A 13446-nucleotide genomic window follows, 5' to 3' on the forward strand; every position below is an offset into this window, starting at 1 on the left:
AGAATTAATGGATCCTGATTCGTGTAAAGCAATAAAAGAAAAGAAGATTTTCTCATTTATATAATTTAGAAGTTAAACATAAATCCCATTATTGTTTAAAAAAACAGATTTGATAAGAGAGAATAGACAAATATTTCTTCTTGTAACCTCAATGAAGTTTAATTGTTAAGATTTTCCCTTATCGTAATTAATGTGTGAGTGAATCAGCTAATTTTAATTTTCCTAGAGTTGTAAGCATGTGAAGTAATCTCGAACGTGATGCATCATATTAACAATAACTTGAGAGAGATCAATCCATTTTAAGAATAACCATTCAAATTTAAGTTTCTCATTATAAATATTTTATTCTACTATTTATGAGTTTTGCCTAGAGTTAGGTTCTGTAACAAGTACATCAGTACTGAACTACAACAATTTCAAGATGGAATCATAAGTACGAACCTTGATCATAATAGTTGCAGAACTGGTCTTTCGCCTACGCTATGCCGTGTATCATATTATTCTTTTAAATTGTAAAAACAAAATATTATTAACGTGCTGGGTATGGGTATGTCATAAGAATAATCTCATAAAAAATAAATTAAAAAAAAAATACGAAGACTCACATTCAACAAATCTAATATTAAAAATTAAAATTAAAAAAAAAAAACTAAATCTACGAGATTAATATTTAATCCAACATAAAAAATTTAAAAAATTATGAGGTATATTTACCAAAGTAATCTAATATTAAATAATAAAATTAAAAAAAACACTAAATAAAAAAGTTATATTGTTGAAGGCATAAAAACAAAAAACTAAAAAAATGAAGAAAAAAAACCACAAGACACTGCTCTAGTGAATAATATTTTGTGAATGTGGCTATAATAAATTTGTTACACATTTTAGCATTTTGTTAATTAGCCAATTAAATATTCAAAGATAAAATTAAAAAAATAATAATTCAATTACACAAAAAAAATCTCATATATAAAAAAAAGTGTTAGTATAAATTATATACTAAAAAGGTATCTAATGGTAAAAATAAAAATATATCAATATACGACAAAAGATTATTATATACACACACATTTTTAACATAAATGATTTCTTAATACAATATAAAATGAATATTTGCAAGCTACCTAAATCATCATCTCTAGAACAGTTTTCAAATTATTTCAATTACAAACAATTTATGCTTATTTTTGAATAAAATCCTCATAACATCTTCTCATTACCTTTTATAAGAAAATAAAAACGAGGGCTTCAAAATTATCAATGATTTATTTTATAGATGAAAGAAAAAAAAAAGTTTATAGTCAATGACTTATTTTGAAATTTAAGTACTAATCATATTTATTATGTTAAATGTAAATCTCTCTCAAGTCTAAATGCAAGCCAACTAATAATACGAAATAAAATAACTCCTCGAAATAAAATAATTCTGAGGAGTGTAATTTAACTGGTCATATTCTATGTTTACTCTTTAATGGTCATCAGTTCGAGTCTCAAAAACCTTAAGGTCACAGGAAATGATGGGGACACCGAACCGGAAACATTATTTATGCACGCGTACGATCATAGACGATGGAGGATAGTCCAAATCATTGAGAAATTGGGCTTTAACTTATGTTTTTGGGTTTAATTTATATGGACTTTCAGTTGAGTTTTATTAATTTGGCTTTATTTGTTGGGCTTGATTTAATTAATGTTGGATATTTTATTTAATGGGCCATAAGCCCAATTGCTTATTCAAGTTAGGGTTTTAGTATAAATACCCTACTTCTCTAAATGTTAAGGGACTTTTGATGATTAATGAAAAAATGCAGATTTGCATATCTCCAACCCCTCTCCTCCTCTTCTTCTTAGCTTCTTTCTTTCTCTAAAGCTTCTTTCTTTTTTTTTTTTTAATTCTTTTTCTTTGTTGTCCCGCGTCAAATTTGGTATCAGAGCACGGCTTTTAATTGTTCTTACAATTAATCGATCTAAGTGTTATGTTTAACCTAGACTAATCTGAAAAAAAAAAAAGTTACTGTTCATGAAAAAAAGTTACTGTTCACCGACTACGCAGCCGCCGAGAGAAAAGAAAACAGATCGGTACTGTTCATAGGTACTGTTCATCTCCCTCAGCAAAACAGCCGCCGACTCAAATTGTCACTGTTCAACGCCGATTACAGCTTGCATCAACGCCGATCACACCGAGACCCACGGCAACAGATTCTCCAACAGAAGGCTGTTTCCTACGCCACTAACAGATCACCAAAAACGTCTTCAGCGGCGCCTCCTTTAACCGACAGAGACCCGCGGCTTCAGCAGCCAAATCAGAGCCACAAACCACCAGATGCCACTACCCACAACACCCATCACAGCCAACATCTATTCGGGTTCACCACAGCAAAGGCAACACAATAGATCTCCATCTGCCACCGTCCACAGTGCCATCGCCTTCAACAGCAGCATCGGATCCACGCATCAACTGGCCCCCGTCCACAGCGACACCACAACGACACCACAGCTCCTTTCCTCGCACCGCAGGTCCCAAGTAGAATCACAGATCCACTTCTCTTGCGTCGCCGTCAGCAGTGGCAACGAACTGCAGAAGACAAGGAAGAAGGAAACAGAAGCTCCCCACACAAAATAATTCACCCTGCCACGTCATCACCACATCACCTGACACGTCATCACTCTGAAGCAGCATCAGCAGCCACGCTAGCTCTCTGGATCCACGCCATGTCAGCATGCAGCGCCATGTAAGCAAACTGGTTATGTCATCTGCATCAGCAGTCAATTCATCTAGTTTGCCACGTCAGCTCCAGCAAATTCCAGCTTCCTCCTAGTCAGTAAATCACTCTCCCATATTTGTTGAAGTTCATTTTTCTTGGTTTTTCACTTGTCATTTAAGTTATTATTAATATTCCTTTTGTGCCAAAAAAAAAAAAAATCACCATTAATATTTTTATTTGTTAATTATGTTCATCAACCTCTTTCATTAGTGATAGCTAATATCTTGTTCTATTTGATAATTATAAGTTCTCGTTTGTGACATCGTGTTTGATTAATCATTTACACACAAAAAAAAAAAATTCTAGTATTACATGCTTACAATTTTATTAGTGTAATTTGTTCTTGATTAATCTCCACATTTAAAAAAAAAAAAGATAAAAAAAAAATTAGCTTTATTTTTGTATTGTGATTTTACATGCAAGAACCCTTTGTGATCTCAATTCCATTTATAAGTTAGTATTGCATGCATTTGTGTCACGATCATCTAGTGTCTAAGCTCAAGTTTACACTTACCGTAGACTCAACCTTTAGTGATACCCTGATGATCATTTCAAAGGAACTGCAAACTTAGGTGATCAACATGTTTAGAAGAATTGAGCCCCAAGAGAGTTTTCGAATAAGGTACTCAAAGACCAATAAATATCACAAGAATAATCATTATGGACAAGATCACTCTGAGCGACACCAATATGACCATCATTTAGGTTACTCTAAACATGATGACTTTGATGAGCGAGTCTTGAGTCCTAACAAAATAGAAGCCCCCACTTTTGACGGTCGTCATGACCCTTGGATATTTGATATGTGGATTCGTGATATGGATCAATTCTTTGAGTGGCATAATTTGTCTGATAATAAGAAAGTTAGATTTGCTAAGATGAAACTCATTGATAAAGCCAAAATTTATTGGAGAGATGTTGAAGATTGTTTAGAGATGAGAGGTAAACCTCCTATAACAGACTGGATCAAAATGAAACAAAAACTTCAAGAGAAATACGTACCCCAGTCTTATAGGAATAAACTCTTAGACCAATGGAACAATCTAAGACAAGGAAATAAGTCTATCAATGAGTACATAAGGCAATTTAACGATTACATGATTAGATGTGCCATAAGAGAGAGTGAAGCCATGACTTTGCGTAGATTTTGTAGAGGCTTAAATGATGATCTTAGAAGAGAAGTTGTATTTCAAGGTGTATCTACCCTTGACCAAGCTTATACCTTAACTAAAAACTACAAGTTGGTCACAAAGAATCAGTGGAAAAATCGTCAGGACTCTTATAGTATCCCTATTAGGTCCCAATTCAGAAGTAGTGATTCTTTGTTAGTTGCTCCACCCCACAGACCTAATCCTAGTAACTCACAACCTTACAAGAAAGATAAAGGCAAACAAGTTGTCAATGAAGTGTCTAACGTGAGTTCAAAGGTTAAGTGTATTAATTGTTTAGGTTTTGGTCACTTCTCTTTAGATTGCACCTCGAAACCCTTAGTCGTCCAAAAACATAAGAATATAGGTAAAGAAGAATATTGTAGTGTTGAAGTGTATGAGCCTAATCTTGAGGATTTTAGTGACCTAGATGACGAGGATGTACAAGACGAGGGACTTAACACAATGAGCCCACATAAGCTTGATCTTGAGGTTAAGAAAGAGTCTGATATGTCTGCTTTAATGGTGGAGGGAATTTTAGAAAACTCTTTAGTGGAACCTCCTATAGAGATAAGTATGGTCTTAGAAGAGTCTCATGATATTAGTCTTCCTGAATTACCTGATTCCTCATCCCACATGCTTGGTGTCCAGCATTTTATAAGTTTAGAGCAACATGTTGAGCTTTTTGACCTCTTACCACATGCACGTGATGAGAAAGATGAAGATAATCTTGGGTTACTTGATTGTGTCCATACCATATCTACACAGGTTTCAGACAATGCTTGTCTCATTCCACACTCTCAATCATTTAGTGTTCATAGTTACAAACCTGAGGAGCCGATAGAATACCTTCCCATATCTCCTCACGATAGGATGTCTAAGTTAGTTGAGTCGTTACCATGTAGGGTTCATAATTTGCATATTGAGATCATGAAACAAATTCAAGCAAGTAATGAACAATACAAATTTCGAGCTGACTTACTTAAATATCATGATGCACTTAATGTTGGAGATTATTTCATGATACAGATTAGACCTGAACGGTGTCCTTTGGAAACCGATCATAAATTGCAAGTAAGTAATGCTAGACCATTCAAAGTGTTGCAAATGATTAAATCAAATAATTATGTCATTAAATTGCCATTAAACTTTGATATTAGCTCTACTTTGAACATGAAAGACCTCAGTGTTTATAAAATACAGCCTACCCCTGATGCTCCTTTTGATACCCCTACCTCATTATCCATATTTTTGGCACAAAAGGAACATATTAATGCTACTTTGAATGCACAAGTTGTTTTTACCAGGGATGGTGAACTTCAGCAAATCCCAGTATATGGACTCGACAACCAGATTCAGACTATACTTGGATTATCAGAAGAACATCACAACAGCTTGATCCTTGTCATTGAGAGCATTATCGGAGCTGTCTTGACCTATACTCGACGGGGTCGAGTTCTTCCAACCCCGGGAGAATTGATGGGGACACCGAACCGGAAACATTATTTATGCACGCGTACGATCATAGACGATGGAGGATAGTCCAAATCATTGAGAAATTGGGCTTTAACTTATGTTTTTGGGTTTAATTTATATGGACTTTCAGTTGAGTTTTATTAATTTGGCTTTATTTGTTGGGCTTGATTTAATTAATGTTGGATATTTTATTTAATGGGCCATAAGCCCAATTGCTTATTCAAGTTAGGGTTTTAGTATAAATACCCTACTTCTCTAAATGTTAAGGGACTTTTGATGATTAATGAAAAAATGCAGATTTGCATATCTCCAACCCCTCTCCTCCTCTTCTTCTTAGCTTCTTTCTTTCTCTAAAGCTTCTTTCTTTTCTTTTTTAATTCTTTTTCTTTGTTGTCCCGCGTCAGGAAACTTACATGATCGTTAACTTTAGAGTCTATAAGATTGGTCGAGGTGTGCGTAAACTGGTTTGGATACCCACGTTAAAAAAAAAAATACAAAATAGAATGCTTATATATATATATATATATATATATATATATATATATAAAGAAAACATTTAAGAACTTAATCTCGGAAGCCAAGAAAAAATGAAAATACATAATTTACAATAAAGAATACATATCTTAAGATTTATATGATTCCATACTGCTAATATTCTGAGAGTATTTATATATGAGTTAGGGCGATATCTACAAGATATATAAGAGGTAAAATATGAATGCATTTAAATTTGTAAGAACAAAATATCTATAAATAAAGTTCTTACAGAACATGATGGATAGATTAAAGTATCTGTAATGAAAGATAGCGTTCACGTATAATTTTCAAAATTTGTCAAACAAATTTAATTTTGAATTGTATAGTGTGAAATGACATGTCAAATTTAAGCTTTCATATAATTGAAATAAATTCACCTATGAAAATGAAAAAAAAACAAACTCTGGAAAGAAGAGAGTTGCAAACCTGATTTATTTATAAGATAAAAGACGAGTTTTCCAAAATGCAACCCAGTGCTTTGAAAAAAGCACTTTGCAGCTAACAACGACGCCATGATCTTTCATGACTTTATGATTTATTTAATATTTATGAGTCCATTATTTTTGTTGATAAGCTCAAGTTGGAAGGTTAAATAATTGATGACAGCAGGGATCAACCGGCTCAGGGTGTTGTGATGATGTATCCTGTATGTCAGGTTAAAAGCTTCGTAGCTATTAACCAATAAAAGAAGGCATAAATTAAGAATAAATATAGCTTAACTTGTCATGTTCTAAGTTTATTTTTTAAAAATTATTAATTTAAGTTTTATAAATTTCAGGTTTATTAAAAATTTACATGATTGTTAACTTTAATATCTGTGAGATTAGTCAAGATACATACAAACTGACCAGAACATCCATGTCAATAATAATAAAAAAAAATTCTTTATTTATGACACCAAATCCATATTTCCAAACTTTTTTTAAAGGCCGGGTAGAAACCCCTAAGCTAATAAAAAAGGTTGAGCTCAAGCTAAAACCTGAGTCCAAATGCTAGGCGTGCCCAATATCTCTAATGGGCTCGGTCGCCAACCTGAGCCTAGGTGTTGGGCGCGTCTATTACCTCTGACGGGCTGAGGCACTAACTTGAGTCCAAGTACTTTTTATAAATGTTGTTATAATAAAATTACTTTTAAACCACTCTATTTAGAAAAAAAAAACAAGATTCAAAGGCTATAAAAATTAGTTTTTTTTTTTACATTAAAAAAATACTGATTGAATACAAGAACAATTAAAATTTTAAAATTTAAAGCTCTTTAAATATATTTATCACTTATTTTCTCCATTAAATTGCTAATTTTACTATAAAAGAGTTCTCAAACATTCTAAAAGAGAATTTTTTCACAAGAATTCAAAAGCGTTCATAAAGAAAGTTTACTTCCACTCTAGAGAAAAAAAACTATTATACAGACACTTAACCAATTTATAATTCGACCAGGAAAAAACATTATCCTATGAATCCTCCTAATTTGAACACCTCATCGATACTTATTTCAGAATAAGAAGGTTGAAGACCAATAAAATTTAGTGTAATCGATTGAAGGAATGCCGCCTGACTCCACGTATATATGATGCACGTATATTTGAATCCCAGTTATTGAACGAGCATGTTTTGATTACAATTGCAGCTTGTGCTTTGATTTTTAATATGAATTTCGAAGTGAGGAACTTGTCAACCATCTCCATGAAGAAACTGATTCATCTTCCATCAAATAACCTGGTGAAAACTTGACTGCTTCCTCCGAGTGAAGCTTCCCACTCAATTGAGGACATCAAGATTTTAGAAAGTTTCTGGACAATTTCTCGCATCTCCGGTCGATTTGTCGGGTCTTCATTCATACAATGTGTAGATAGTTCTGCCATCTTCAATATTAGGGTAAGAGGAGGTGTGATACACATATAGATATTGCAAGACATGAAGCTTAATGCAATCGGATTGGCCATGTGGACCTGTAAGCAATGCTCGCACAATTGACTGTATATGCATGGATTTTGTAGAGAGGGGATGCCTATGCCCTTCCATTTGGTGATAGATGAGATCATTTAACTTTGGAGAACGTATTTTTCTCTGTTTCTGCCTAGGGCTAGGTTCGAGCACAGAGTTGCCTTTTTGAGTTTTGGTCCATCTTTGATCTTTCTGTAGAATTTCTGATTTTACTAGTCTGACCTCTTGGCTTCAATGTGAACATAAAATTTAAAGTGGATTGATAATCTTGCAATTACACTGACCTTGTAAACTTCATCCCTTGGGTAGCTTCCTTTCATGTTTTCATCTATATTAGCCTCCAAAGCTGTCTCCGGGTCTTGATCTCGGAATATTGCTGTCATCTGATCCAATTTAACAGAAGATATTAAAACAAAAAGGGTTGGATGGCTCATCCATGAAATGTCAAGTAAAGATGATATTGAAGGGGGGGTTGGGGTTTGGGATGTTGTTGGGGAGGAATAAGCTGAACAACATGAGAATATGCAGGAAAAAAAAGGCTTATACGCCCCTCTACATGCAAATGTTCAGACATAGTTCGATCACTCCTTGAGTTTCGATCACATTATTCATAGCAGATGTAACAATGCATACACTCCATTGTATTGAACATTGCCGCCTCAGAATTTGTTACATAGCTTGGATACAACCAGGGGATTGATTAAAAGATAAGAGAACTGACTTAATGTATCACAAAACAGATAAAAACAAAAAAACCAAAAGAAGGCAAAACAGCTCAATGGGGATAAACTTGTCTGTAAAATATTTATGACTTGGATATAAAAAAAATTGATCTGGATGCACTAGGCTACAGATAGTAATGGCTGGAGATTGTAGTGGTGAGTTTTCTAGTTAAATAAGGATTTGTAATCTAAGCAGTCAGTGGGAACTAGCAGACCACACAACAACTATGTTATTCAATTCTGAACTTACAACTGATACCAATACTTTCATCTTGTTCGGTTGCCGGTTGTCGCGTGCGAGCGCTCGCTGACCAGTTATTAGCTCTGCCAGGACCACTCCGAAAGAAAACACATCAGTTTTTGATGTCATCTGTAGTTCACGAACAGATCTAGCAGAAAATAATCAGATTGGAACATTACAGTTAACAACCATACAAAGGAAAAAAGCATCTTTTGTTTTTTGAAGTGTTGGAATGGAGTGAACAAGAGTGAGGCACAAATCTAAGGAGTTATGAGCTCAGGACTTGCTCAGGTGCAATGTAACCTAGCGTGCCTACTAGCCGTGTTGCTACTGCATCTTCTTCATTTGATCTTTCTACCAATCTTGCCAGTCCAAAATCTGCAACCTGTGGTGAGAGCATTAGTATATTCACACCTTCAAAATGAAATGGTAGCAAGTACCTTTGCTCCGAGTCCCTTATCAAGTAGAATGTTACTTGTCTTTATATCACGGTGAACATATCGCGCTTTTGTGTGATCATGAATATATTCAATTCCTCGTGCAGCGTCTAGTGCTATTTGTGCTCTTGCAAGCCATGAAAGGGGCGAGTGACCTGATACCATTTAGTGTCAGAACCTTGTAGAAGCAATAAGCTGCATGATTTTAGCTTTACCGTTCTTTCTAAAGACAGCTTCAGTCTCTAATCGGTTCTCATGAGCTTACTGTTAAAGCGTTTATCACACTAATACCTTTTAGCAAAGGGTTATGAAGGTGATCATTGAGTGATCCATTCTGAATATACTCGATCGTATACTAAATAGAGGTGATTATCCCCTGTTGCATATCCCAGCAGCTCCACCTAAGGAATAACATTTTGTTCATTAAAACTATCACTTAATCCTTTGTTTTTTAGAGTGTTCTGTACCCTTTTTCTGGAAAAAAAAATCATTACCACATTAATATGATGTATCTTGCACGACACTTTGTGCTGAGTAGAATTCCTTTGATCTGGAAGACTTCATTTTCTTAATTGCAACTTCCTGTACTTCGATTTAGCAACAAGGTTTTGTGACTTGATTTAAATTTGTTCAAACTATAAACATGCAAGGGAAATCATATCATACCCTTTCTTTCAGAGTACCAACGTACACAATCCCATATCCTCCCGCTCCAATTTTCCAGTTTTCGTCGAATTGACTTGTGGCCTCATCTATCTCCTTCAAACTATATACTACTACTGGTCTTTCGGATTCAAAGGTTGCATCTACACCAAGAAATTTAGTTTCACATGAGCAATCGCAATGGAAATGAACACCTTTCGACTAATTGAGCTAATTTCTATAAGATACTTCCTCAAATTCAGTTGTTTTTTTTATAGATTTCTCTTGAAGCCAGATTGCTCTGTAGTTGCTTCAGAGTCACGTTAGGAGACTGACCTTCTACGTACCTTTCACGAAAGTGAGTCCTTAAGGAAGTCCTCGTGGGACTTTGGGCTTTGTTGACAACTTCTGGGTCTTCTTTTCTGTTTTTATGGTTTCTGTTTCTTCCGTGGAGGAACAACAGCAATGAACAAACTGAAAATAAAGTCACAGCCGACAGTGTACCAAGGATTATTGCCAAATGGTGTTGCTTTCCTGGTTTGAACAAGAAGAAACCAAGAACTTACCTATCATTTAAAGATTGTTTTTTCCATACAACTAGAACATTTAGATTCTGCAAGAAGAATTGAAGGTTTAATTGCTGACCTTGTTTTGGTGCTTGAATTCCATTCTTCTCTATGGGAACGAATAAACCCCATCCGACATCAATCAAGCTTGGATTTCGAATAAATCTTTCATTTAGATTCTTAATCCCAGTCAGTTCTGCAGATAAAAGTTCTGCAATCCCTGTTAGGGTATCATTTTCCTGAACTGTATATGTCACAATCTCTTTAGTCTCTACTTCTACGCATCCACATACAAGCTGCACACTAATCTTATCTCCAGCAATAAATAGCCGTTCCACTCCTGGAACCTCCCAAGCTTGCCCACGATAGAGAGCCCATGTAACATTGGCAAATATGTCACCAGATTGTACACCATAGAAGGTATCGTAGAAGTAACCTTGAGTGCCATTCACATCCTTGCAAGTGCATGGAACTGATACAAGATAGTCTTGTTTGAGGCCATGAGTAATGGGCTCAACATTGGATGATTTCACTGAGTAGAAAGAAGCTATTTGCTCAATGGAAAGGCCTTCGGAGATGTGATATAGATAGGAATCACAACTCTGAACCTGGTCAGAGCAACTAAAGGGGTACATGGTGCTGCTTGACTCGATGAAGACATTGGAGGAGAGAACATGAGTAAGGATAATTGCTAAGAAATAAAGGTGGTGGAGATGGAATTGACGGTTGTTTTGGGCAGCCATCTTCATGACAGAAAATGAATAGCAGGATCACACAATAAACATATATCTGGTGGCCTCCTGATAAGGGATCATTAGCTCATCACCTTACCAACAAATATGCCATTTTTGAACGCAACAAAGTTGCAACTCAATAGTCATTGGCTTGGCTCATTTCTCCTCCTATATGACCTAAGCAGAATTCGCAAGTTTACCAATTATGGCTAGCATGCTTTGTCTGCATGTATATGGAACCACATTAGTGGATTATATGTTATTAGTAATTGAAATTGTTGGTGACTTCATTCCTTTCCATGTGTCGTACTTACAAGCATAAGCATTTTTATGAAGACTTTTTCGTGGTTAGGTCATCGTTCATACCTGTTATTCGAAGGGATTAAGCTACAAGTTGTCGCTTTCAGCAAGAAGTTACAGTATTTGTATCATTCCGCAGGTGAGCTTTTTGGCTGGTCAACGTAAAAGCATGACCTTTTGCAATCAAGCGACGTCTTCGACCTACCCTTTGAAGTAAACGATGATGTGTAGCAGTACAATTGTGAGAAGTTTCTGGTTGCTGTCTCACACAAGACTTGATAATCCCAGATGAGTGTTCATGATCCGTCAAGCACCAAGAAATTGTTTTATCTTGAAGAATCAACTTCTTTGCATGATGGATCCTGAGCAAAAACCTTCTATTTTGGAGTTGAAAATTACAATAATATCCACTTTGTCGGAGGTGAAAAAGAAAGAAAAGAAGTCAAGCTCTGTTGAAAATTGTGTGTGATAATTGAAAGGACATTTCACCAAATAAGGCACTATAAAAAATACACACAGCATTATTTAGAGTTTAGTGGTTTGGTAATCATTGCGCAACCATACGACGACAGCAAAAAGGAGGTGGCCGGCAGCAAATACTTCCAGCCAACATTGCGTCATGGTCTGGCTCAACAAGCCTATTAGCCCGTGAAAGCTAGCTTCTTTTGAGCTTTGCCAATTAGTCAATTTAATTTTTTAGTCTAATTATACCAAGTCAACTTTTAAATATTTCTTGTAAAAAAACACTCAACTCAAATTAAATTTCGGATCAATTTGTCAAGTCGTGCTTATTAACTATGCTTTTTGCCACCAATGATAAGATGCAAAAGATCATTTAAGACACTTCATATTTAGAGAATTAAATCCTTTTTCTTTATAATTGAATGGAAAAAAAGAAAAAAAAAACCAACCTTGAAGGATAGTCCTTTCATATTACATTCGTAGAAAATTTATTACTAGAACTCGAAAGGAACAAGACATACAACTGCTTGGGAAAATATACTAAATCCTTTTTTATGATGTAAGAATGGAGAATAGAGAAAACTTGTCGTGTCTATAAGACTTGACCACCATGTCTTCATTTACTAATGAGATAAATAACTTTAGCAATTAATTACACATTTTGTTACTGATATCTGGATAGCTTGTTTAACATCCTCTTGACCACCCTATGTCACCTCTTGGGCCTTGCTCTGAACAATCTGGCCCGTCCCCCTAGCTTTATGGTCCACTTGTCCTGCCGTTTCCGGCGTCCTCCGTTTTGCTGGATCCAATTTCTGTGGCAAGGGACCTCTGATCAGCTTCGAATATAGCTGGCCATCCATGAGAGCGATGAGAGTGCAGTGAGCCCGAAAGCACCAGACGTTAAGAATCCAAGCACGCCCAGCCCTATGACAAGAGCTGCAGGGACCAAAACTGGGCTAAAAATAACAAAAAGTGGCGTTGCCACAGCTAGCCCAGTAAGTGTCCCTACAAGAGTGAGACCTGCAAGGAAGAGAAGGGTACCACCAACAGGCAACAGGGACCAAAACCTGGGAAGTTGAAGGACCCATTCCAGGGAGGATGCCCGCGGTGCCTTGACCACCAGGTCTCAGCTGTTGCTGGCGAAAGTCAGCCATGGAGAGGCGGCTGGGACTGTGCTAACTAATTTCCTTAAGAAAGTGCTTGTTAGAGTATAATATATATCATATCTTAGGACCTCACCTAACAGTTTATGTTATTGGATTGAGATGGTTCTTTAACATGATATTAGAGCCTTGATGATTAAACAGTCACGAGTTCAAATCTTACTATTTTTATTTATTTGATAAAAATTAAATATAAGGTAATATGAACCTGTATAAGTTTCAAATCCAAAGGGTTTTTATTTAAGAAGATGTGTTAAAGAATAATATAAATTATATCCTGAGAATTCACCTAACAACTTAAACTAT

The 13446-nt window shown here is 35.5% G+C and overlaps 1 protein-coding gene and 1 pseudogene across 1 annotated transcript in view; both read right to left on the reverse strand.

The window, feature by feature from the left end:
- The window catches only part of LOC118057446 (histone deacetylase 6), a 74753-nt gene that overhangs the window by 19452 nt on the left and 41855 nt on the right, over positions 1–13446 (reverse strand). The gene's annotated exons all lie outside the window — the stretch shown is intronic.
- On the reverse strand, positions 7412–11323 carry LOC118057451 (lysM domain receptor-like kinase 3; annotated as a pseudogene).

This window comes from Populus alba, chromosome 15 (genome assembly GCF_005239225.2).
Source record: "Populus alba chromosome 15, ASM523922v2, whole genome shotgun sequence".
NCBI classification, from domain to species: Eukaryota; Viridiplantae; Streptophyta; class Magnoliopsida; order Malpighiales; family Salicaceae; genus Populus; species Populus alba.